The sequence below is a fragment of the Haemaphysalis longicornis genome, unplaced genomic scaffold, assembly GCF_048455015.1.
Source record: "Haemaphysalis longicornis isolate Haplotype H1 unplaced genomic scaffold, Haemaphysalis longicornis Haplotype H1 scaffold_8, whole genome shotgun sequence".
Taxonomy (NCBI): Eukaryota; Metazoa; Arthropoda; class Arachnida; order Ixodida; family Ixodidae; genus Haemaphysalis; species Haemaphysalis longicornis.
In genome coordinates, this window is record NW_027526445.1 from 52,756,732 (window position 1) to 52,784,319 (window position 27,588).

At 48.8% G+C, this 27,588-nt stretch overlaps 2 pseudogenes; one reads left to right on the plus strand and one right to left on the minus strand.

The window, feature by feature from the left end:
- The window catches only part of LOC144148298 (microtubule-associated serine/threonine-protein kinase 3-like), a 226,731-nt pseudogene that overhangs the window by 136,282 nt on the left and 62,861 nt on the right, over positions 1-27,588 (plus strand).
- On the minus strand, positions 21,937-27,137 carry LOC144149433 (uncharacterized; annotated as a pseudogene).

Here is a 27,588-nt window from a genome sequence, read left to right on the forward strand (position 1 = left end):
CTGTGCTGTGCATGGACGTTCACAAAGCGTACGATCACCTTGGCCACGCCACCGTCATTGCAGTACATTATCTTCTTCACCTGCCATCCGGTCGACGTGATTTCATTTCTACCTACAAAACCGCACCTTCTCCATACGTCTCAACGGATCTCCCGTAGGTTTCTTCCAGCCCCGCCGTGGTGTGCCTCAGGGATGTGTCCTGGCACCCTTGCTTGTTAACATGGCCATGATACCTCTTGCCTGCCGACTTGGTGCTGTTACACACATCTATAGTATTGTGGCGGCGCCCCAGCAGCTTGCGTCATCTGCTGCCGCAAACGGGCACGCTCCAGGAACGATGACGCTGGGGCTGAGCCACGAGTGGCGAGTGATGACCACGCGCTTGCGGTGCGCGCTGGGCACGAGCGTGGAATAAAGCGGGGACCCCAGTTTGGGTCCACGGCGCTGTAGCGTGCAGACGTGTGTCTCCTCATCTCTCTGTCGCCGTCGCGACATTGGTGACCCGGACGTGATGTGACTCACTCGGAAGCTTGCCTCGGCTTGAAGGAACCACACGTCGGGGTGCTTAGCATTGAAGGGGGGCAAACGGCAAGCGACGGCGGAGATGCCAGGTGAAGAGGCAGCGGAGGACACAGAAGGACCGCTGGCGTCGCGGGGAGGGTCCATTCTGAGTACGTGGCTCCGCTGCAACGTCCGGGTCACCAATGTCGCGACGGCCGAGGCCGAACCGCCTGCCTTCGACACCACCACTCAACCCTGAACACCACCACTCTCCCCTCCGTTCGCAGCCCCACCCGTGAACATCCCAGCGCAAAGACGGTCTGTTTTGCCGACACTCCGTCTGAAGAGGGGGGGGGCTATGTGGCGGCGCCCCAGCAGCTTGCGTCGTCTGCTGACGCAAACGGGCACGCTCCAGGAACGATGACGCTGGGGCTGAGCCACGAGTGGCGAGTGCTGACCACGCGCTTGCGGTGCGCCGTGGACCCCAATTTTGGGTCCACGGCGCTGTAGCGTGCAGACGTGTGTCTCCTCATCTCTCTGTCGCCGTCGCGACAGTATCATCTATGCAGACGACATCACGGTATCGTCTGTTCACCAGGACCTTCACGTCCAAAGTGTCCGCCTGTAACAAGCTCTAGATGAAACCAATTTTTGGTGCAGGTATCTTGGCCTCACGCTCTCTCCCAACAAAACAGCAGTTCTCACCGTGGCCAACGCATGGGGCCGTCGGCGCTTGGCAACCTCCCCTACCCGACTTTCGGTTCAAGGAACGCCTATACCAACAGCATCTACCCTACGGGTGTTGGGCTTGGATATTACGGCCACCGGTTCTGCAAAACCTTGTATTCGCTCTGCAAAGCATCAAGCTTCAAAATCGCTGCATCTGTTCCGTCGCATGTCTGAAAAAGCCTGCGGTGTGGCCTCCAAGATGGCCCGCATGCTTGTCCGAGCCATTCTTCAGCCTCGCATAGTTTATCAAGCGCAATTCCACTTTCTTACAATGTCAGACTAGGCACTACTCGAATCAATAAACAATTCGGCTATGCGAGCTATAACTGGTCTTCCAGCTCTGACCCCCGTCCCTATTCTGCAACAGCAAGAGCAGCTAAACACGTTTGATGAACTAGTGGTTTAGCGTCGACAATCCCGTCTCCAAAAACAAGCCATTGACCCTAATTTCGCCGCTCTTGCAACGTACATGACCGGTTCGCCAGACCCACCACTATCAAACACCAATATACGGCCCCCATACGAGTTCTCCCAATTAACGGACACACGACCTGTTGCCAGTATTCATCCCCGGACAGTTGGTGCGCCGATTCCACCTTCTATGAACATTGCTAGCCCTTCCTCCACGCCGATGTTATTCGACGCCAGTGCTTCCGATACCATAATTCATACCGCTGTAGTTTGCCCGGCTGTGCTCCCGATACAGTGACCTGCACTTAAATAACACAGGAGAAGTGGCCATCAACGCAGTCAGAACTCCTTGCAGTACGGGATGCTCTGCTACACACATCGTTGATAATCAACCACGCTTCACCACATTGTACAATTTTCACTGATTCGTCGGCAGCGGTACGAGAGCTTCGTAAAACTCTCACGTCCAACGAACTTCTGCTAGAAATCCAGGACATAGTGGACACTCATCCATGTCGTGTGCGCGTGTCATGACGCACGTGTCAACAGCCACCCCGCAATGCAGGGAGCAGATGCCGAAACACACCCCGTGCGTGTGCAATATCCAGCTCCTCTTGCATCTTCGTCAAACGGTATGCGCGTTGCCAGTGAAAAAGAACGTCTACGGCGCACCGCGCACGCTCTCATACCCCCGCGTGGTACGGATCTCCCTGGCGGGTTGTCTCGCCAAGATGAGGTCCTGCTCAGACGTCTTCGCCTGGGAGTCACCCTCGCGCCAGCTGTGATGAGGTCCTGGCCACCTCAATAATGTCCCGTTCAACTCCACCTGCCCCTTTTACCCCGCTCCAGTTGACCAGGCTACAGAAGAGCGCGTGGAGTGGAGTTGCCTGCTCTGCGAAGCCTACGCGCTGTGCACATCGCCAACCGTGGCCCGCACCCCGGACGTCCGCCAGATTTCATGGCGTGGATACAAGGACCACATCATGGCCCCCTGCTCCGAATGCTTCGGAAATCCGCAGTGTATCTGTGGATTTAATTTTCCCTTATGCTGAATAGCAAACTCCTGCAATAAAAAAAACGTGCTCATAAAAACTTGTATACAGGCGCACTTACAAAACAGAATTAGCATTGCTCGTCTGTTCTCGTAGTTTGGCCGACGAAATCTTTCGGCTGACTTACTTCCTGTAACTAATCCTCGGGCAAAGAATTTCTAAGACTTTAAGGACAAGCGAATAGGCACACTCAAGTCGCTATATTTCAGCCATTTGTTTAGCAGGCAACTTCACTTATATACATCAAAACTGCCCATCGCTCATCCATGTCTCTTTCCTACTCACAAAGAGTGAGAGAGGAGGCGGCTCCTTTTGGTGTCTCCTTTTTAAACACCATCAAATCATCTAGCGTTGATTTTATAGCACCATGTCACCTTCGCGGTGTGTCGTGTGACTTGTCTTTCATGCAACTTGATAAACATAATATTCCTAAAAATTCGATCCTCCAGCACTTTCGGTCTCCGCAGGAGAAATACCAGCGTGTAGAATTTTACAGCGATTCCTCCAAAACTGCCACAACCATGTCATGTCCCGCCACGAACTCAATTTTTATTTTTCTGCGACCATGAATTTAAAGTGAAGTATTTTCACCGCAGAGGCATATAAAATTTTTGTTGCAGCGAATCACATTGTCGAAAGCCATATTCCAAAATCTATCATTTACAATGATTCATTCAGCGTTGTGCGCGAGTTACAATTCCGAATTAAGTCTACAAATTACATAATTACTCTTTGTTGTTAGCACGATTATGTGAGCATACGGCTCAAACCTTGAAGTGACCGTTTCGTAGGTCACACGGCACTCAGGAAGTGCAGGAAACGAGACGCCACATGAAATGACTGCCGCTGTGGCACTCCCAAACACTGCATGTAGCAACATTACCCTACGCCGACCTGAAGCCACACATAAAAAACTACGTAAAACATGGCAGAAACATTGGAGTGAACAGAGAAACAAAAAACTAAACATTGTAAAACCGCACTTGCGACGATGCACAACCGATTCACACGACAGACACACAGAACTTGCCTTAGCAAGGTTACAGGTAGACCATAAACATGTAACACACATCGACATGGTCACTAGATCAACAAGACCCATGTGCAGCGGGTGTGGAGGTGGCCTATCCGTAATCCATATACTCATTCAGTACAAAGGACTTGACACAACCCTACGGAAACACTTCCCACAACTATACACACGAAATATTCCATAACACCCGTCATTCGTTTCAGGAGGCGAGCCTATTTTTTCATTGAAACGCGTTTTTGAGTTTTTTGCAACTCCTTTTTTATTATGCATCTTGACAACCGGGTGCTTTACACCTGTCATCTTCATTACCTTGTGTTTTGCTTCGTTTCTTCTTACTGAAATGCTTTTCTTTTACATTCATGTCACTCTCATGAAATGGCTGTCGTTTGGCACTCATTGCTATTAGTTGATCTTGCGCCATTAAAATCCAAACATCATCATCTTCAATTAAAACTGGCCCACGTAATAATACATATATTCTGCTCATAAAACTGTGGCTAGTTAGAACCTTGTGTATGTTTTCTCGCTTCTTCCTGTCGTCCAAGCCCTTGCATTATTTGCCCCTGGCCCAAGCCAGCACTTCTTTGAAATGTTTACTCTTCTCACTCTGCCACCACAGCGTCTTTATTGTCGCATCTCGTCGGTGAGGTACCGTCGAAACTGCTTCTAAAGTTCACTCCTCCAGCTATTATACAGCCGAGTCAGTCCTCCGTAACCATACCAACGGCGCAACCTCGATCTATCTGTGCGCTACTCATTGTCCCATCAAATGTGGTGGGCACGCGGTGGCCTTAACGATCCTAAGAGCGGCAATCAGACAAGACCGCTGGAAAAGCTCGCGTAGCCTAAGGTCAACGCAGGCTGTTCTTTACGTAGGCGTTGTAGCCGAACTGTAGCCGTACACCACGTGAACAAACGAGTCTTGAGCGGCTGCTTCTCCGACGGCCAATGGAAGCAGTCGTGGTCCTCGTTATGCGCCGGCATCAGGTAGCGGAGCGGCCATGCTGAGCGTCAGATGGCTGTTGTTGGCCACCGATAGGGGATTACTCCTTAGCCACTCGGACCAGCGCGCCTGAAAGGGGACATAGCTAACAATAGCAATATTTAGGGAAAAACGTTACCATTCTTTCTTTAAGAAGGTTGAGGAAAGGGCGAACGCGTCCTAACAAGGGGACATCATCAAACGTGCATCAGACATCTCGCTGAAAGTGCGCCCAATCGTATGTCTAACCTTCAAATCCCGAAATCGCAAACGAAGAACGCTTTGATGGGACGACGCTTCGCGCCCTAAGTAAAACCACCCACGAACGATCTAAGTGTATTGCGAAAACTGCTTTATGTGACAAAAGTATTGTACTGCTTATTTATCATGGATGCGTGTGTTGTCTTATCTAAAAGAGTTAGGTTTCCCGATTTTCAAGTGACCGCTTTGACCCATTGTTTCAAGCACGCGCCCCGTATCCATAGACCTTGCACAGATTCGCGGTCGACCAAACGGTCTATGGGGGAATGCATTCTTTTTTCTACAGTACACCATCGGTCTCACTAAAAAAGCTTTCGCTTTAAAAATATACTTTACCGGACTACGGCGAGCATGCACCGCTCCTCTTTCTCATCATCGCCAAATATCATCGCCACGGTTCTGCGGAGTATGCAGGAAGACGACGAAGATGACACCTAGATGCGACGGCGACGCTGAGCGCATAGCTGGCGCTCGGAGCTCATACCTCGTTGCACGAGGCTCGCTCCTCGTGCAGTCGAATCGTCTTGGGTTGTTTCTTCCACGACGAGCTTCATTTAGCGGTTCCCGACACGCCATAGCTCAACATAGTTCGGTGCCGTAACCCGGGACCCACACGCAAAATCTTCGTGGCTGGGGTGCAGCTTTGGGAGTAACAAAAGCTGGTTGCTTTAAATTGAACAATGTTGCATTTTGGCTTCGTGGCTTCGCTGTATAATTCGCAAGGGAAACATCACGCCTGGAAGCATCATCACCGTATGGGTAGCAGGAGCATAGTCACCAGGCTGCAGGGACATTAACTTTGGTTGTTCAAATAGCGCCCTGGAAACTTATGTCGCCTCAAGACGTGAACGAAAAGTTCCTGTTCGCCCGCCTGTAAACGACTCGACAAGAAGGTCAATCGCGATCACCCCCTTGCCAACAGGCGGAAGATTTAGGATCAGGATTCGTGTAGATCTTATTTTCCAAAAATTAATTGCGCTAATCACCGAAGAATCGTGGCTGAGACATGAAACATTTCGCGTTGAGCGCCACTGCACAACAACACGTGAAACAACGCCACGCAGAGAGAAACGCCAAACTTGAAGCAGCAACTTGCAGCGGCGCACAACCTCGGAAATGTGGTGACTGGTTCGAGCCACGATTGCTTCGAAATGTTTTCAATTGCCTGTTGCCGGTGGTCACACGGCAGCTGCCGTTTGCGCCAAGCGGGCGGAACAGCTCTTTTCGTGCTAACCACGGTGTCTGAGCTGCTGTTCCATGGTGCTGCCGAGTCCTAGGACGCGTGTTCGATCCCAATCACGGCGGCCGTTTTTCAGATGGATTTGAAAATCTAAAACGCCTGCGTGTCGAGATTTCGGCGCTCGTCAACAATACCCAGGGGGTCAAAATTAATTAGCCCTCCAGTAATCTGCGCCTCACAGCCCAGGTATAGCTTCTGTACGTCCAACACTAACATTTTAGCTCTTCAGACGCCGTGCCAGGCGAGCCAAGGAATAGCGAATGAGAAAGAGTACGTTCTGTTTTGTTCCACCGAATTGTTTATGTAAGACGCGTGACCGGGACTACAAGCTCAGCGCGGCAAAATTACCAAACAGCATGTCGCAGTTTTTTTGCGTTTCTAGTTTTTTGTTTTTAATACTGCGTAAAAAAATACTAGCGGTGCGCGCTGCGTCTCCGCCGATGTACCGTAGAGGGAAACACTGCATCACTAAATGTGCGAGAATACCAAATTAGGGACTACGAATTCAATACGAATACCTTTGCTTTTGTTTGTATAGAGCATTTAAAACGTAGGTACAGCAAATGAAAGACAATTTAGGCAGTCAGGACAGATAAAACTAGCACAGAGAAGCACAGAGAAGCACAGAGAAAACTAGGTACCGTAATTCAAAGTAACTCCTAGCTGACGATATTTGCACCTCGCGGTGAGTCACTGAAGCAAGGTAGGGGAACTTGTCCCGTGGAGCTCGCTCTACTCCAGCGACTTGCACGGCGCTCCGCCGGACGCAGGGATGCGTTCGCCAGGGATTTCTCTAATACCCCACCGCGCTGTACCGCCGTCGCCATCACACGTTTAAAACTAACCGCATAGGTAGCAATATCGGCCACTATTTTTTTATTGCAGTGAAGTTGGAAGTCTAGACAGTATTCACGCACTTCCGAACATTCCGGAGTTCGCAAAACGTGTTTTAATGGAAAACATAACTACTACCCCCCCCCCCCCCCCCCAAAAAAAAAAAAAAATTGCGGACACGCACACTTCCCTTACATTTGTCGTTTCTATTGCATCTATCACAGAAAAGAAATGATCACTTGTAATTTCTTTATCACTTGCACTTCCGCGTCCAATATTTGCTATTGTTGGGCTGCCATAACGCTAGCTTCATCCCTTAGACTTTCCTATAAGTTTGAAGACCTCACTAGACTTGTTGTACACGCGGTTATAAACATTTGTGCGACTTTTGCCTCACTCGCTAAGTGAGCAAAAATAAATATTGCTCACGGTAAAAAAAAACATCCAAAATACTACGGGCCATCGTTTTCCAGAAGTGTGAATGCTAACGAAAATACTTCTCTCCTGAACAATAAACATATTTTTTTTCAATTCCCAAGTGAAGTATTTACTTTTGTAGAGGGTTACGTTTTGTCTACTTGAAAGTAAAATGTCTTCAACAGCATATGTCTCCGCTGAAAGGAGAAAACAGCGGCAGATAGGTAACTTTTCTTGTGTTTTATTTCATCATTAAGCTATGGAAGCTGCCTATAGTTTCAGGCCACCTTTATAATTCGATTCTCGATGTGCCGAAGGGTAAAAATACCGCGCCGATATTCACAAAGCTGTTTGCACATAATGTATTGTAAAAAAAGTGATAGAACTCCGCGCGCGTGCAGTTTTTTCCTTTCAAAGAGAGCGATGATACATTCGAAGCGTCGGCTAACCAAAGGCGCATTTCGATATCGTTCGGTCAAGTACCTTTGTAAATCAGGGCCCGCTTTTTTACTCGCAATGCCAAGGATTGCTACTCCGGCAGTTATTCTCATAGAAAAATAACTGTTGAATGGTTTACTTCATCTCGCTTGACAGCAATGCGATGTAGGAATTGCGGCTAACCACATTATCCTGGTCAAACGTTAGTGGAACTTCTTCTGTGGAAATAACAGTGCGAAACGCGACAATACCACGCGCATTTAAAAGTGACTATGAAGTGTCGCTGGCTAGGGCGGGGCCGCTTCCGTTTCATCACGTACGTCACATCCGGCCGCCGGTAATAGCCGCCTTTTCTATTCAGTTTCGGTTCCGAAAACACCAGTGCCGCGAGCCGTTTCCATTGCACGCGTTCATGCTTGAAACACAGTATTTTGGCTTTCGCGCTCTATTTGTGGGTACTATTTGGTGACATTACTTTGTAAACGTCGAAAATTTAAGTGCAGCTGTCCCTTTAGTGGTTAACGCTTGTTTGCTTAACTTAGGCGCTATGGAAAAAGCCAACCTAAAGATATGGTTTGCGGTGAAGCTTGAAAGTTTGCAAGTCTTACGGTAGAGCGAACTTTTACTGGTATCCTATTTGTAACTTCATAACATGCCAAAACTGCGAACGCTTCGAACAATAAAACTGCGCTGCACCCGAAATGGGATGTCAAATACTATTTGTGAAATAATTGAGGTTTCGAATTCTGGCACAACCCAAGATATTATCTTCTTAAAATTCCGTGATCAACTTGCCGCTGTAGAAACGCTCAGGTTTCAGGCGAAGCTTACTGACCCAAGTACAAACCCAGGAAACGCCTTATAGCGTCGCTCTGACTATCAAGCTCGGCCAACGTCTTCAAAGTGCTTCGTAGTGTATTGTGGTGCCGGCGGAAGCGCTAATGACCATGCCTCAGCCACCGACTGAACAAATTCGGGCGCTGGTGACGTGCGCAAGGAAAGCTTGTAATCGCTCGTTTTTGAGCGGAGAAGGGTACACATACAGAGGAGTAGGGGGCATGTGTAAGGGCGATTGCTACTAGAAACGGACACATGCCGGTGCTGGCTGCGTGAAAGTACACGTCGCGTACGCACCGGTGTTTGTGTAGAGGAGCGTCTATGTTTTGTCTTGTGTTGGAATTGCGCACGCGTTCGCTGCCCAGAAACCGTGTATTTGTTCGGATACATTGGTTTAACCGCGTTTACCCTCGGAAAAAAATGTATGCCTACAGTTGCACGTACAGGTGCAGTCATAAGTAATTGGAAGCACGGGAGCTGTGGCCGAACTGTATCGGAGCGCCGTGTAGCTGCATCGGCGGTAAATGAAAGGACTAGAACACGCATGCGCGAATGCCGACGGCGATAGCCCATCTATACCTCTCAAACCACTTTTTAAATTTGGCTTCGAGCATTGCTCGCAGCATAGTGCTCTCGGCGACGGCGCTGATAGCAGAAACGATTCTGGCAGCGTCTCAGGCGCACTTCCAGCTGTCGGAGAAGCGGCGCTGTCACAGGAATTTGTAGCGAGTTTTTCGTTCAAATATTTTTACGTGTGTACGCTATCAGCGCCATCGCCGAGACCAGTATGCTGCGAACAATGCTTGAAGCCAGGTTAAAAAAGGGTTTGAGAGGTATAGATGGGTTATCGCTGTCGGCAGGCGCGCATGCGTGTTCTCGCCCTTTCATTTACCGCCGGTGCAGCTACATGGCGCTCCGATACAGTTCGGCCACAGCTCCCGTGCTCCAATTACTTATGACGGCACCTGTACGTATCGCGTTGCAGACGAAAAACTCTTACGCATTACCCCGGTTTACAATCGAGATGAATAAAATTTGCTGATAACTTTCACCAATATTCTGCGCCACCTCGCTGTCATGTGCTCAAGAGATTCGCTGCAGATCCACCTTCGCAGATTAGAATGGTTCATTTTTTTTTGTTTTTTTCTGTCACGTTTCAACAGTTTTCATTTTAAATAGGCTCTTCTTTATCGTCCCGATCGCGGTCTCATTCGTGCATTGTATACTCGATACATTTCTCGCAGCGTATGGGCGACGCTGCCAGACGTTCAGACGACTGGGTGGTACCCGCTCTTCCCGAAGCCTGACGCGTGCCATATGAATGTCGACGGCACCGACAACTGCCCATCCAACTTCATGTGCTGCGAGCCCTTGCGTTGCGGGGGAAGGCGTTGCCTGCCCTCCGAGCTCTGGAGGGCGCGTTGAACAGCATCGCCACGCCTACCTCCCAATATTGACCTCTCGCGTGATGGGTATATGAACGACTTGGCTCTCTAGAGACTTACTTGAAAGGAAAACATCTTGAATTGTGGACAGCGGGTGTCGAAATGCAGTGAATCGTTATACGCCCTCATTCTTAGCGCCGTAGGAGGTATCAATACATTGTAGTAAGGAGTGCTGATTTAGCGCTAAATAATACTTGAAGCTACTCCTAGATAATCCGATACAGGGGGGGTGCAGCCGAACGGTGGATTCTTTGCGCACTAGGTGAAACAAAACACACGAACTATTCTTTCCGAATGAGGTGCTTAAAAAGCGCGTTGGCTTGAGCTCAGTAAAAATAGCTGGGAAGTAAAGTTTTAAGAAAACCCCTTGTCCATTTAATGGCTTTCTCGTTTTGAATTAAACAACAAGAAACAATGAATTGTTCGGCGCATATGTTCCTACAATGTACTCTTTGTGTGACAGTTGTTGACATTACACCTAAAACCAAGCAAAAACAATGGACATGGGCAGGTCCTGTCATGTGCATGAGGAACAACATGTGGACCATCTGTTTAACGGAGGGGCTAGACCGTAAACGCAATAGCAGCCGGCCAGAGACCAGATTTGGCACATTTGAGGGGAAAGGGTGGACTCAGCCAGCACTCGATAGACGTGGCAGGAGATCTTTGGAAGACGCCGCCGTCCTTTCAAAGTGGGCATAACCAGGCTGATGATTACCGCAATGTTGAAGAAGAAAAAGAGGAAGAAGAAGAAGAAGAAGAAGAAGAAGAAGAAGAAGAAGAAGAAGAAGAAGAAGAAGAAAGAAGAAGAAGAAGAACGAGGAGGAGTATAAGAAGGAGAAGAAGAACAAGAAATATAAGAAAAAGAAGAAGAAGATGATGATGATGACGATGAGTGTTTACTGGGTTTACTGTCAGGCGGACAAAGTAACGAGGTTACTAAAGTGATACTGTGATCACAGTACTCCCAGGATTTCTGCACGCACGAAGGTTTCTCTCTTTTGTTGCTGCCGTGATGTACATTTATCAAATTTATATGGTGTCGAACCAGTTCGATAGAGGCACGACAAGGCGTTTTAAGAGGTCATTAATACAATAGCAACCTCTTTGGGCGTTACCAGCGGATGCTTATTCCGAACGCTGTTGTCGCTGTATTTGCGCACTAACACTAACACAAATTAATGTCCGTAAGCGGTGAAGCAACTGTGGTCCACAGTTTTCTACTAACAGCCAGCCAGCCTAGTCCAGGCCTACCGAGCCAAGAGGATACAACTAGAAAAGAATGGGCGATGATATTTTACACTACCACGCTGACATCATAGACGTGCCGCCTTCCTTGTTCACCTGTATATAATTGAAATCATAAGGATACCAATTTTGCAGTTTCCCAGGTGAGATTTTTACTGGCGTCTTTTGCAAGCATACCACCGTTTGCGACAGTTGGGCGCGGGCGCCTTCTTTATTCACGAGGCGGCGATGACGTTGTCGATGGCGTTGAAGAGCCGGTGTCGCTCGCCGCAAACCCCCAGATAATCATCGAAGTTGAGGTCAACCATGGCCAGGCCATTTTGAAAGCGCCTGTTCACAACCTCTGTCTGCGCATAAAAACTAAATGTACGGTTCTATGGTGCATTTGCTAATGTGGAATGCTTAAAGCAACCTAATAACGGTCACCTGAAAATGCGAGGGAAAGAAGTCGGCATGACGGCAGGAACAGCAGAACAAGGAAAACAGCATCGAAGGCAAGGACGAAAAAAGGAGGCTAGACATGCGTCTTTCCTGCTTTTCTTGCCCTGGGTTTTCGCAGATGCGTGGAACGCATTTCCATTCATATGTTTTTCTTGACTCAAAAAACAAAGAATGTCGAGAAGCACGATAGCTTTCTGACGTCAAAACTGCGTCAAAAGTGCGTGAAACCATTAGTGAAAGTGCGCCCAATCCACCATCAAACGTTAAAAGAGCCAAATCTCAAACGAAGAACCAGCCCATGCGACGATTTTTTGTCCACTAAGTAATTTATTTATTTATCTTAACATACTGCCAATCCCATTTGGGATTTTTGCAGGAGGGGCAATACATCGTTTCAAATACACAAAATTCAAACGTGGTCTTGGTTCATACAGGATGAGAACAATATGAACATGCGAGACAGGTTTTCCACATGACAAGCGAAGGTTACATATTACATATGAAATCTGAAATCTCATGCATCAAATGTCACCAAATTCATGGAAAAAACAAAGCAACAAAGCAACTACGATCAATATAAATGTGTTTCGATACATCGTTTATACGATAATACTCTATTGCACTCATTTTTGGACATCGATGCGTGTAGTGTCTAATTTAGAAGCGTTGATTTTCGCGATTCTCAAGTAACCGTTTTCATAGAGTTTCCTACTAATATATACTAGAGGGAAAACTGGCGCCACTGTCTAGGGTAGCCCCCGCTTCAGCGAGCGTTCCTTCATGTACCCCGCAGGCATGTTCCGTTTTTCCTCGTTATGGCTCATGAACAGGCTGAAAAGTTGGCTCTGGCTTCAAAAAACCAACACTATTACTGCAGATTGTTCATAAAACTTGCTTTGTTGTTATAAAATTGAACCTAAAAAAATATTAATTTGTCAGTGATTTTGTAGAAGCTTCATGCACTATGAACAAGAAAAAATGTTACCCTTTGTGGTTGTCTTTGGCTTCTGTACAGTTTGGAGCGAGCAAAGAAGTGCAAAGCCTCAGTGTCCATCCAGTCTTCAAGAGGTTATCAGATGAGTTCATGAGGTAATCAGATAAAGCCGAGAATTGCGCTGAGAAGGCGCATTACTCGGCATTTTTTCCCACTGTGTATTTGTTAGTGACGAAGTTATATACCCACACTGACGGCTAACAAAGCACCATCTGCTGCAGTCCTGTTATATACGCTCTACTGCGGACCCGTTTTCGGAATTCGATAGAGACGAGTGGATTTGCTTTAAGGGTTTTGTGTGTCTGTGTTTCGCCGAAACGTTTTTGTTTGCTTTTGTGCACGGCGTTTATTTTCACCGTACTTAATTGCGTAAAGCCTGCTGATCATCCGTGTACACTTTGCAGCTTGTTCCCAGTGCCGAGGTTTTCCCATTTTTGGAAACGATACCCCTTATTAGGCTAATTTGTATTGCTTGCCAGCCCGCCTCTTTGCCTGTCGGTGACTCGATTCTCTGACTGCCGTCGAGACCTTACTGCTCTGGAAATACAGACTAGACTCATTCCCGGATGGAGCCAGGGACTGCCGAGGCGTTTGTTACCTTTTTTACAGAGACCACGGGATCGGAACTAGGCATATGCGTTGAATTTTGTTTGCAGCACTGGAGAAATAACTTCATTACAGCACTGTACAGCAATTTTGTTGTTCGTCCCTTCAAGAAATTCTTGTGAAAACGTATGTTTATTCTTCTAGATTAAGTCTTAGCCTTGTGGCTTGTATTGTGAGGTATACATGCTGCAGGCTTGTTTGCCTTGTACTGTTATGAAATTTGCCACTGTGTCAATGTTTCCGAGTTTTGGTGTATTTCTTGCGGTTGGGAGAAAACTCGAGAAAAAACTGCAACAGAGAGCTCACGAGGAAAGCTGATGGTGCAACCTCTCTTGTTGTTCCTAACGAGAACTTTGAGAGTTTTCACGACATAATTTCTAAAATGTCAGGTTGGCACTGGTTTGAGTTACACTCACCATTCCCTTGACAGCCCTGGTTGAGAATGTGAGGTAGCAGCCCCGCTTCTCACGGTGTACGCGGTACGAAGTTGCTGTGCCAGGTTTCTCCACGGTTGTGTCCTCCACTTAAAGGCACACCTGTCAACCCATTGGGCGGGGTTCAGTAGTACATGTCAATGCCAGAGTGCCGTTAGTAGGGTTACCCATTTGTATACGGTGGAACTAATATTTTAGAGTAAAAGCGCCCCAATATTAATTTTTGTTAGTCTTTTTGTGCCAGTGTTGAAAACAGCTGTACCCAGCGCGATTCTTTAGGGAAGCTCTACTAAACCAGGTCTCAGAGTGTCATTCACCGTCTCGAAATTATTTGGAACCGCCAAAAAACAAGGGCGGAAAATGTGACGCCCCGCCACGTGGTTCGCTGCGGAGAGGCGGCGCAGCTGCGCTCGCTGAAAGCCTCTCCGCTAGGGTACCACGTGATGAGGCAAGATTTTAACGGCAGCTTTGTCGCCACTCGTCCATTCAGTGTCACATCGGATGGTGCACCGGCTGTGAAATCTGTGTGTGGGCTTTACATCTCGCTTGTGATACCTAGAATATACACATGTTAAACCTATTTAAATGCCGTCAGAGTTGCCGCCTGACACTCGTCTCCGAATCTAATCTGCAATGCCTTGCCATGCTTGGTTATACTGCCGGCACGGAATGAGGATATGAGTAATAGAAATGCGAATTTTGGTGTACGAGTGCTTCCAGTGAACTTGCCAATTCACTCACGACGCGTTGTAAATTGCGTTTATTACATTATTACAGGAACAGAAATTAAAGTCAGCACGATTGGTGGTTCGTTATGCATGCATGAGTATGCGGCTCCCTCCGTTTATCAGCAGTTTCGATGCACTGCCTCCTTCGAACACATTCCATGTTCCTTAGATGTTTAATCGGCTCTAAAGCAGACGTACGCCGCGTTTCATAGTATGAATCAACGTTGAAAACCAGTTAGGTTTTGCTCTTGCCTTCTTGTCGTCAACGCCAGTGAAGTGCTTCTGCTGGCCGCTCATCTACCACGCTACCAATACGTGACGGAGGCAACGAAGCCCGGTCAGTGTACACCTTCGACAACGTGACAGTCCGCACAAACGCAAGCCTCTGTGAAGCCTCGGTGAATCAATGAAGGAAAGAGGTCCCAGATTTCTTGAAAAGTAGGCTGTTGAACAAAAAATTCCCGTTGTTCAAGTGGAAGCCACACTTCTCATCGGAGGTAATCGAAGTGCCCCTTCATCGCGGGGCCCAAGCGTTTCGGTGATGGTAAAATGTGCTTTGAAGCAAATTATCGAGTATTTTTACATTACGCAGAACTTTCATTTTTTCTTTCAGCCTTCGGAAAAGCATCTGATCGAGGAATATGTATTACAAACGAACTTGCCGACGTTGATAGCTGTCCTAATAAGGTAGGCTCAACATGCCCCTGTAATGCTTAGATCATTTCATGTAACGTTTCGCTGTGTATTAGCAGTGCACTGACAGAAACGGTGTCTAATCTTGGTATATTCGAAATCACCTCTAGAAAGCAACTGGACTCTCTCTTGTAAGTTCGCTGATATTTCAGCGTGTTTACCTACACGTCTAAATCCGGGTGTTACAGCTATACACTATCACACTTATAGCAGCTGTGCAACAATAACGTGCCGAAACCCTCCGGTTCTCCGAAAGAAAACCAGGAAAGAAGGCAGGAGAAGATTTTTCCTCATTTGCGGACAGAAAATACTGGTACAACAACGTCTCCCTTCAAGCATCGAAACCTCTGCTGCCCAAGAGCGACGACAGCTGCCCCATGGATGCTAGCAGCGAGCCTCCTGTGCCGCAACAGCCCAGTAATGTCACTGGCGAGTCTGCGGAACCCCCCGACAAACGCCTTTGCACCGAGTCTAAAACTGTAGTGCCGCGTCAGTCTGAGGACGTTAATGCCCCGATGGACCTTCCAGCAGACCACCGTATTCACTGTGACGGTAAGGTGCCCTGCCCCCAGAATCGCGCTGGCCTCCCATCAAGCACAAAAGATGCTAAACCAGCTTCCTTTAAGGTAGCCATCAAACCTGTGCAGCATTTCTACATCCACCAAATCACGACGAAAGCTCTCCTACAGACGCATCAGCATGTCTGCATCCTCAAAGTCACAATGGGTACACTTTTCACCGAGACACCTACTCAATTTCTGTGTGTGTAGCATCATTAGAAGCAGTTCACAAGCTTTACAGCCTCACTCACATTGCCGTCTCCCCCGGGATTCACCTGCAGGTACAAGCTTACCTCCTAGGTGGTACTCATTTCCGCCGTTATGTTGTCTCGGGCGTCGATGCCGGTGAGCCCTCCGACGTGCTCCGGGACACCATCCGATGCGAGGCGCACCAAGAGCTCCTAGCCTGTATTTTGGCAGTCGTCGTACATGCCTCATGACTGTTCTTGGTCCTGTCGAACCACCGGTGCGATTCATATACAATGGATGCATCTTTCGCCCCCGGCCTTAGAAGACGAGGCCAGTATTTTGTTACCAATGGTTGCAACAGGGTCACATGCGCAGCTCTTGCCAAAATATACCGGCTGCTCAAACCTCGAGACTCCGAACGCGACTGCTGAAAATAAAATGCCCCTAAATTTTGTTGTGGGCTGTGCACGTCTGATAATCACGATATCACAGACAGTAAGTGCCCGACGAAGCTTTTCGTCAAGCCACGTACGCGTGTGAAGAGCTCACCGAGGTCCCAGGTTGACCAACGGCTTCCGCTTTCAAACCGGTACGAGCTCCTAGCTTCCAATGACGACGACGATAATGCAGATCCCGTAGCAGAACTGGTCTCTGCCACACCACCTATGAATTCGGTTTCATACAGCCAGGTGGTGCGACTGTGTCGACCTCGTCAGCGATCCTGTCTTCAACAGGCCGACCAGAATTCCCCGGCACTAGAAGAGGTAGATCTTCGCCTCCAGGCATTACGAACGGAGCTTGCGAATTTGACCGATCGTCGTGCCCAGTTGCTGGCACAGAGATGCTTGAAGCGTGCTGCTGCAAAAGAAAGCTCATGTGAAGCTATACCTCCTCTGTAAACTTCTCCCTTGCCTCCACCTCCTCCGACATTTTTACCAGCAGCAGCCGCGATCTCGTAAGCATCCGACGCTCGCTCCATTCTTAACTACGTGGTGCAGCAGCTACACATATTAACCGCGACTCTTGCAGCATGCCTTCGTAAATTATGCACCTGCCATACATGCAACTACACGCAAGGACACTATACTACAATGGAACTGTCGGGGCCTTCCCCAAAAAGTTTGTGAACTTAAGGAATGCCTTCGACTAGGATCACTTCGTGCACGGGCACTACTGCTTCAGTAAGCGAATGGCGTACCCCGTATCCCCTTTTCTACCGGCTATGCATCTCCAACAATCATTGACCACCGTAACGCCCCACAAACGCCACGGGGTAAAGTGGTGGTATATGTCCTCACGCGCCTTCCCCAGCAAGCCATTGATCTTCCACGCTGGTGCTCCCCATGGCAAGAAGCTGTTGCTGTTCTCGGACAGCCAATGGAAGCAGTCGCGGTCCTCGTTATCCGCCGGCATCGGGTAACGGTGGGGCCATGCGTCAGATGGATGTTGTTGGCCACCGACAGGGGATTACTCCTTAGCCACTCGGACCAGCGCGCCTTAAAGGGAACATAGCGAACAGTGAAAAATTTAGAGAAAAAACGTTACCATTCCTTCTTTAAGAAGGTTGAGAAAAGGGGCGAAAGCATCCTGACAAGAGGACTTCATCAAAAGTGCATCAGACACCTTGGTGAAAGTGCGCCAATCGTCCATCTAACATTCAAAGCCTCAAATCGCAAACGAAGAACGATTTGATGGGATGACTCTTCGCGTACTAAGTAAAACCACCCACGAACGATCTAAGCGTATTGCGAAAACTGCTTCATGTGACAAAAGTATGCGATTGTACTGCTTATTTATCATGAATGCGTGTATTGTCTTATCTAAAAGAGTTAGGTTTCCCGATTTTCATGTGACCGCTTTGACCCATTGCTTCAAGCACGCGCACCGTATCCATTTATCTTTCACAGATTCGCGGTCGACCAACCGGTCTATGGGGGAATGCATTCTTTTTTCTACAGTACACCATCGGTCCCACCAAAAAACTTTCGCTTTAAAAATATACTTTACCGGTCTACGGCGAGCATGCACCGCTCCGCTTTCTCATCATCGCCATGGTTCTGCGGAGTATGTAGGAAGACGGCGAAGATGACACCTAGATGCGACGGCGACGCTGAGCGCATAGCTGGCGCTCGGAGCTCACTCCGCGTTGCACGAGGCTCCCTCCTAGCGCAGTCGAACATGGAACGCCCGTCCTGGGTGCCAAGCGAATAAATCCTCTTGCGTTGTTTGTTCCACGACGAGCTTCATTTAGCGGTTCCCGCCACGCCATGGCTCAACATAGTTTGGTGCCGAAACCCGGGACCCACACCCAGGATCTGCGGAAGGCGTCGAGCAGCGGAGCCACTATGGAGAAGCTCAGGTTCAAGAGGACATCGAGGCGGGCGAAGATCCCAAGGATCATCAATGAGGCAAGTGCCGCAATGACCAATCCTTGCGTAACGACCGACCAGCTAGCGCCACTTTACGAAAGGCTCAAAGCGAATACAGCTAAATAAGATCAACGAAGAGCTCGAAGCTTACATTCAGGATCAAGGAGGCATTTGAGGCCGAATATGCGAGCGTGATCGAGTACCAAGATCTCGCGACATTCGTCCTCGCTGAGCTACAGAGCAGGAGCAATCGCCTTTCCCAGGCAGCTGCACCTATCATAGGAACCGTGACGAACGTCGCGCCCCCAGTCATTTCTAATACTTTGGAGAGAAGCCGAACGAAACTGACCATCACTCCTTTCTCTAGTGACCTGTGCCAATGGAGTGAATTGTGGGAGCAATTCGACGAAATGATACACAAAAATAACGGCATTTGATTCTAACTAAGTACGACTCTTTCTGAAAGGAGATGTTGCTTCAGCAATCAGAGTGCTACCTACGACGGAGGCTTGCTATCAGGAAGCTCTTGCAATGGTGAAAAAGCGTTTCGAGGATGGCACACTACTCGATCAAGAGTATTTTGCCAGGCTCCGAATGATCAACCCGATCAGGTTTTCAAGTGACACAAGTGGCCTTGGCAAGCTCAACGAGCATGTTCTAGTCAACATCCGTCACATCAAAACACTCGGTTTGAAATGGTCCTAATTTTTGTCAATGCTATCAGACATCCTGTTCTAAGAGCTACCACACGACATCCTTCTCTACTATCACCGCACGCGCGCTGCTGAAACGGCTACACCGCAAGCGGACACAATCGAGGAAGTGCCGATAGGCCTAGACCATCTTCTGAAGTTTCTCAGCGCTGAGCAGGAGAACCTTAAAAAGAGTAACGTCAAAAGCCAAAGCGGACGAGACACCTGGCTTGAATATGAGACAGACAAGAACTTCCTCCTTGGAAACTCCAAGACCACGTGGTGTGTTCTCCACAGGAATTAGACTAAGTCCGGCGACGGATGCTCATTCTGCAAGTCCGGAGATCATATTACAGTCTTGTCCGGTGGATGTACCCATGGAGAAGATGAAGCAAATTTTCTCGAAGGAGATGCGATGCTTTCACTTCACGCTGAAAGGACACCGAGCACATGACTTTCGCTGGAAGATTAACTGGAATGCGTGCGCCAGTAGACATGCTTCAAGCATATGCAGCCCGAGAAAAAGCAGGGCACAGAATTTTTGCGCAAAAGGAAGCCCGAACCCATACACAACGGTCTGTACATCAATGGGAAAGAAGTCACGAGTAGAAAATAGAATTGGCTGCTTTCTCCTCCTCACTTTTTAGGCCTGGATCAGTGATTAACAACGCCTGCCGCTATGTCAGAGGCATATTCGACGGTGCGAGGTACCGGACATTCATGACCGACATTCGTGACTGGACATTCGTCACCGCCTTCTTGTTAGGTGAAAAGGAGTTTTAACAGGTGGCTTGGAAATCTCAGATGGAAAGCTGCAGGTAAATGTTGGAGTCAATGTTTGCGCTTATTACTTTCTTATTCTGCTCAAGCGCATACACTTTTCACCTTGGTGGAAGACCTACATTGCCCGGTATCTTACCAGAGTAGTTCAATTTTTGTGATAAAAATTTTAAATCACCAAACTTTCTGCCCCCCCTTAAGCTGCACTCAAAACAGTCATTATCATCATCACCACCAGCCTATCTATGCCCACTGCAGGGCAAACATTCACACCTCAAAAATACTTGGAGAAAAACCTGCTACTGCCATGTGTATTAGGTCGCAGATTTTGTGCATGCACTGTTCATATGGCACATTCATGTGAATACTTTTCGTGCAGAATTGTGATGCACCGTAGAGACGATGCTAGGAAGTCAGAAAAACACAGACTAGTTTTTTGGTTTGAGCGTTATTTTAAGAGAATATATTGTCAGAACACGGTGTGAAGAGAGAAAGGGAGGAATTTTATTGGAATGAAAAAATACAGAAAGGTCGGCCTGATGCTAGTATATCTGGCCAGCTATTCTGTGAGTGGGAAGGGAACGGGGAGGAAAGAGCGTGGATAGAGGACGAGAGAATTGAAGATGGCGGAGAAATTAATAAATGGCTATGTACAGAAGATGCCTATACTTATACTGTGCACCTGTTAAAGTTCAGCCGGACGGGCCTCAACTACAATAGCGCTGAGAGGCAGCTGCGGCACAGAAATGTCAGCACAACTTTAAATGCCTTGTGGGAACGCTGCGCGTCTAGCCAAGTTCCCAGCAGTACTTCCTGAGACACCACACGACAGTCCAAAAGGGCCAATGGTCTCGCCAATTTTTGTAAACGATTCGCGTGGCGTGGACAGCAGAAGAGAACATGCAAAATATGTGGTACTAGGCATGTTTCACAATCAGGGTGACTCGAACGCTGATGAGGTGCTTGTAGCGACGGGTAAAGTCTACGCCAAGCCGTAGTCGGTGAAACAGCGTGGCGTGATTTCGCAGATTACCAGGAGGTAACCGAAACTTGCAGTCGGGGTCCAGGCGGAGGTAGTATTCAATGACGATTGTCAGGTTGGTATCTGTGACTTGCCGAGGTGAGGCAGAAAATAGACAGAAGCGCGGCCGTGTCCGTCCTTGCGAAGGGCAGACGTACAACATCTGCATTTGCAGAAACCTTCTTTGCCTCCTGGTCAGCCAAATTGTTACCAGCTAGCCCGCATTGGCCTGGCAACCGCTGAATACTGAGGACATGTCCTTGTTCTAGGGCCAATGAGCATAATTCTAGTACTTCCGCAGCAAGGGCATAATAAGGTCCTTGCCTCATAACTCCGTTCAGGACAAGGAGTGCTGGCTTTGAGTCGCTAAACAGGGTCCAAGCTTGAGGTGATGTACGGGAGACTAAACGAATCGCCTCCCGTATGGCAACCAACTAAGTAGCAGTAGACGTCGTCTTGTGGTCTAGTGTGAATACTTGGCTAACGCATCGACTTGGAATTACCACAGCCGCGGAAGACCTGGATGCAGTCACAGAGCCATCAGTATATACATGTACAGTTCCGGTGTACTTGCCCATCAAGAACGCTAGAGTCAACTGTTTGAGGGCTATTGATGGCAAAGAGTGCGTCGTTTCAGTTCCCGGGAAAAGGTGGGTCTTGTGGTCTAGTGTGAATACTTGGCTAACGCATCGACTTGGAATTACCACAGCCGCGGAAGACCTGGATGCAGTCACAGAGCCATCAGTATATACATGTACAGTTCCGGTGTACTTGCCCATCAAGAACGCTAGAGTCAACTGTTTGAGGTCCTTGCCTCATAACTCCGTTCAGGACAAGGAGTGCTGGCTTTGAGTCGCTAAACAGGGTCCAAGCTTGAGGTGATGCACGGGAGACTAAACGAATCGCCTCCCGTATGGTGTTACGTATTCGGCGGCTGGACGACCGACGGGTGCCGAGGAACAGACGACGCAAGCAGTGCCAGGAAGACAATCCCGTTTATTCACTCAGCGACGCGCTTTTTGTGCGCAGTCGAACCAATCAGAGGGTGGCAGAAACAAAAAAAAAAGAGGAGCCGATATCGCGGCAAGCAGGCAGGCTTATCAGACAGCCAGACGAAAGAGCATGGCAGGCTCAGCGAATGTTACAACTCGGCCAAAGCTACCCATGTCGGAAGGCGTTCAAGAGGATGACGCTTCTTGAACAACTGAAGGTAGGAATAGGTAGCCAACATGCGAGGCAAGTTTGTCCCAGCACAGCGCTGACTTCACGTTTCGAACGTTCACAATGTCCTTGTGCTTGGCATGGGTGAAAACGCCGGGGTGCATGGCGGCACATGAGGACGCGTTGTGGTGGGCACCCGCACACTGGACGAAGATGGCACTTTGCGTCCTCAGGCACCAACAACAAGCCCGCAGAGTGTCTGGGGCTCCGAGGAGGAGGCGACGATGAGAACGGGCTTTGGTCGCCGATTGCTGCTTGGATGCCGCGCATGTAGCGAGAATGTGCTGGCGGTAGACACCTGGCGCAGGGTTGAAGTCGTCAGGTGGCACGAGAGGATCTGAAATAGCGTAGAGAACAAGCGGCAGGAGCGCAGTAACTACGTCAGGAGCAACCTGACGCCCAAGCTTGGGAAAGCCCGACTGTTGAATTCACTGGGAGCAGATAACACGAGACCAAAACTAGAACGGAAAAGCTTTCGCCAGAATGCATGCACACACCATAGGAGGGAGAGAGAGAAAAAAAAAAGACACACTAGGGAGTACGGCTGAGGCAGTCATCATTTGCATGGTGTTTGCCTTTCTTGTGCCGCACTGTGAAATCAAATTGTTGGAGTGCGAGGCTCCACCTCATCAAGCGGTCATTTTTGTTTGACATTTGGTTCAGCCACACCAAAGGGGAGTGATCGGTTTCGAAAACAAAGGAAGACCCTTTCAGATAACACGACAGCTTTTCGAGGGCCCACACCAAGCATGCGCATTCTTTTTCCGTTGTGCTGTATGCCTGCTCACGAGACGTGAGCTTTCTACTGGCGTAGATAACAGGGTGTTCCTGACCTGTTTTGTTCACTTGACTTAGAACGACGCCCATCCCGCGATCACTGGCGTCACACTGAACTAGAAAGGGAGGGAATAATCTGGTGCCGCGAGAACCGGTTGACTGACAAGAATATTTTTAATCTCGGCAAACGGTGCCTTTCGAGCCGTATCCAAACGCGCTATAGTTGGTTCGGTCTTGCGGAGAGCGTCTGTGAGGGGACTAGCGATGTTTGCGAAGTTTGGAATGTAGCTTCTGTAGTATTCAGCTAAACCCAAAAATGAACGCAAGTCGGTCTTTGTTTTCGGCAAAGGAAACCTGGTGATCGCCTCAACTTTTACTTCGGAAGGACGTCGCTTCCCTTGGCCAACAACATGCCCCAAGTAGTGGACGTGGGTGTTCGCAAGACGACATTTAGTCATTTTAAGAGTCAAGCCTGCTTTACGTAGTCGAAGGAAAACCTCCTGTAGATGTTCCAAATGCTCTTGCCAAGTGCTCGAGAATACCGCTATATCATCAAGGTAGGCAACAGCGAATGACTCAGTGCCTGCGAGCACCTGATTCATGAGTTTTGAAAATACGAACGGTGCGTTCTTGAGACCAAAAGTCAGCACAAGAGGGCGATATGTGCCCATTGGAGTCATGAAAGTGGCTAGCTGGCTGGCGTTTTCCGTGAGTGGCACTTGCCAGAAGCCGCGGACTAGATCCAACGTGGAAACATACTGTGCCGCGGAAACGTTTTCGATCAAAGCTTCGACATTAGGAATGGGAAACAACTTGGTCTTTGTAATCGCATTCAATTTTCGATAATCAATGCAGGGTCGTGGTTCCTTGCCAGGGCTTTCTACGATAAACATCGGTGACACGTATTCGCTCTCCCCTGGCACGATTAAACCCAGTGTCAACATGTTTTGAACGCAATCGTTCAACAGCTTCTCATGACGGGGTGAAAATCTGTGCATCCTGGTTCGGAAGGGTTGGTCAGATGTCAACTCAATGTCGTGTTCGACAAGGTTTGTTCTGCCGGGGTGGGGACTGAACAAGTCGCTGAAGTTCTGGATAAGCATTTTCAACTGCTTCCTTTGTTCGACTGTCAAAGAAGCTTGTGTAGCTACAGACTCAAATACGTCTTCAGTTGACGGGGAAGAGCAAGGGGTCGGCACTTGCGGGACTGGAACATTTATCTCCTCTGGTTCGTTTAAGACGATGCTCACCGTCTCCGTGCGTTCGATAAACGGCTTCATAAGATTGCAGTGGTAGAGTGTCACATCGTTGCGTTTGCCGGGTGTCGTGACCAAATAAGTGGTGTCGGAGAGCTTTTGTTTAACCGTGACAGGCCCATCCCATGCTACTTCCAGTTTGTTTGCCTTTGACGACTTCAGAATGAGCACTTTGTCGCCTTCCTTGAAGGTTCGTGCACGCGAGGATCTGTCGTAGTACACTTTTGCGCGTTTTTGAGCTTCAGCCGTGTTGATCTGCGCCAATTCCTGCGATTCACGGAGGCGCTTCAACAACGTCAGCACGTACTCGACCACCGATTTGTCCACAAATTTGTCCTCCCACTTTTCCTTCAACAACGTTAGAGGGGAACGAAGCGCTCGGCCGTAAACGAGTTCCGCCGGCGTGAATCCAGTCGCTTCGTGAGTGACGGTGCGCAGAGCAAAGAGCATCGCGGGAATAGCCGCGTCCCATTCGGTGCCCTTCTCGAAGCAAAGCGCGCGCAGAATTCGCTTCATTACTGAATGAAGTTTTTCGACCGAATTGCTCTGCGGATGGTAGACAGAGCTGTGGTGAATGGATATGCCGCACTTCTGCAAGAATGTCGTGGTAAGCGCGCTTGTGAAAACAGATCCTTGGTCGCATTGGATTTCTCTGGGGAATCCAATTCTGGCAAATACAGCGAGTAGCGCGTTTACAACTGCTGTGGAGCTCAATTCCGGCAACACCACTGCTTCGGGAAACTTCGTCGCAGGGCAAATGAGCGTAAGCAAGTACCTGTTGCCTGCAGCTGTTACAGGTAAAGGGCCTACAATGTCTATTACCAACCTGCGAAAAGGTTCGCCAATCAAAGGTACTTCGACCAAAGGCGCCTTGAGTCGTTCGTTTGGCCGTCCCGTCCTTTGGCAAACGCTGCAGGAACGCACCCAGTTCTCAGAGTCCTTGAAGCACATCGGCCAGTAGTAGTCATTCAGCAGCCTGCTCTTGGTCTTGTTTATTCCTAAATGACCTGCCCAGCTGTCGCTGTGAACCAAACCCAGCAGCGCAACACGATACTTTTGGGGGACTACAAGCTGCTCGAAGCGTCGGCCTTTTTTGTTCTTGAATTTTCTGTACAAGAGGCCGTTATTGACAATGAATGACACTGGTCCTTTTTGTTTCCGCCTTGATCTTTCTTAGCACGTCTGCAGTGTCTCGTCGTTTGCCTGCTCTATCTTGAGAGCGCTTTTGTCAACCTTGGCCAGAAGCTGAAAATTTTCACTGACTGGGCTTATCGATTCGCCTCCGGACGCGGAAGCGACGGGAGTGGTGTTATCAGTGCTTTCAGTGGCTGGCGTGGCTGGGGCGGTTTCGCTCGTTGGAGCAGCTTGCGACGGAGCACTGTTGGAACTGTCATCTTCAATTTCGGCGGCACGAGTAGCGCAGGCTGTGTGAGCTCTCGTGTGGGACCTGGTGACTACCATTACGGGGTTCGCATTAAGTTCCATTCCTGCGTTTTGCAAGTCCCTCATCGATCTGTTAGAAAAAAATGTACGGGATTTTTCGAGGGAGCTTGTCCGAAACAGCCGCTTCAGTTTGCAATTTCCCGAAAGGACCTTGCATTTCAATTCTCGCTACCGGCAAGCACTTCGTGTCGGGCTCTAGTGCCTGACGCACCCAGACACACGATCCTGTGAAATGCTCGGGCTTAACAAATGACGGGTGGACGATATCAAATGTTGCTCCTGTATCACGCAGAACCTTGCAACTGATGCCGTGCACCGCCATGTCATACGTGTAGGGCAAGAGCAAATCGTTGTCCTCTGTTAGCAAATTAGCAGACACATGTGGCTGCCTGCAGCCTGCTGCGATATGGCCTGGTTGATGGCATTTATAACAGGTCAACGGCCGTTTTTCTTCAAACTTGGAACTCTTTGGTTCGCTCGGGTTGACCGTGTGCGCTTGGGCGGAAACGTTGTCGGGTTTCCCTTGGTTGCTTTCTCTCGCTCCTTACTGAAATTTCTTGAAAGCTCCCGACGGCTTCTTTCGCAGGTCTTCCGAACTTTCCATCCTACGGGAACAGTACTCGTCAGCCAGCCTAGTTGCCATTTGCAACGTTTCGACGTTTGGCTTGTCCTGAATCCACAGGCGCATTTGCTCCGGAATCGATCAATAAAATTGCTCCAGCGCAATCAGTTCGATCACACGTTTCTTGCCCTCGTATGCGTTGGCGCTTTTAAGCCATTCTTCTAACAAGCTCATGGATTTGTAGCCGAACTCGGAGTACGACTCCCCTTGACTACGCCTTGTGTTACGATACTTCATCCTCAGGGCTTCTGTAGACAAGCTGTACCTTTTCCTGAGCTGAAGCTTCACTTTTTCGTAATCACTTGCATCTTCATCTGTCATGCTCGCGACTATATCGGCCGCTTCGTTGGGAAGCAGTGTCAACAGGCGTTGCGACCAGGTCTCTTTACCAAGTGCTGCCCTACTACACGTTCTCTCGAAGTTGACGAGATACAAAGTGATGTCACTGCCAGCCTTGAAAGGTTGCATGTATCCGCGCATGTCGAAGCTATCATTGCGTTCAAGGTTCTGCAGTTGCATCTCTTTCAGCTTCAGTTCTACCTCTCGCTCTTTCAATTGCAGGGAGACTGCCTTCCAAAATTCCTCTACTTCGTCATCTTTCGCTCCGCATTTGGATATTGCCTCGATAATTTCAGGCTTACGCACCGACTTCTGCACTGTGATGCCTAACTCTTCAGCGAGCAACACAAGGTTGGGTTTCGTTAGCGACGTGAGAATCATGTCTGCAGATAACAAAAGTGTCACACTTACACGTACTACTTAAATCTAGCAAAGTCAAAAATCCTCTACTACCAAGAAAACGTCGTTAATGCTCCCAATGAAGTCAAACAAGACGTGCTCTCACCAAACGGACGCCAAGGGCCGCCGCCGACGTACGCTCCATACCGCCGCCACCGCTGCCACCAGCTGTTACGTATTCGGCGGCTGGACGACCGACGGGTGCCGAGGAACAGACGACGCAAGCAGTGCCAGGAAGACAATCCCGTTTATTCACTCAGCGACGCGATTTTTGTGCGCTGTCGAACCAATCAGAGGGTGGCAAAAACAAAAAAAAAGAGGAGCCGATATCGCGGCAAGCAGGCAGGCTTATCAGACAGCCAGACGAAAGAGCATGGCAGGCTCAGCGAATGTTACAATGGCAACCAACTAAGTAGCAGTAGACGTCGTCTTGTGGTCTAGTGTGAATACTTGGCTAACGCATCGACTTGGAATTACCACAGCCGCGGAAGACCTGGATGCAGTCACAGAGCCATCAGTATATACATGTACAGTTCCGGTGTACTTGCCCATCAAGAACGCTAGAGTCAACTGTTTGAGGGCTATTGATGGCAAAG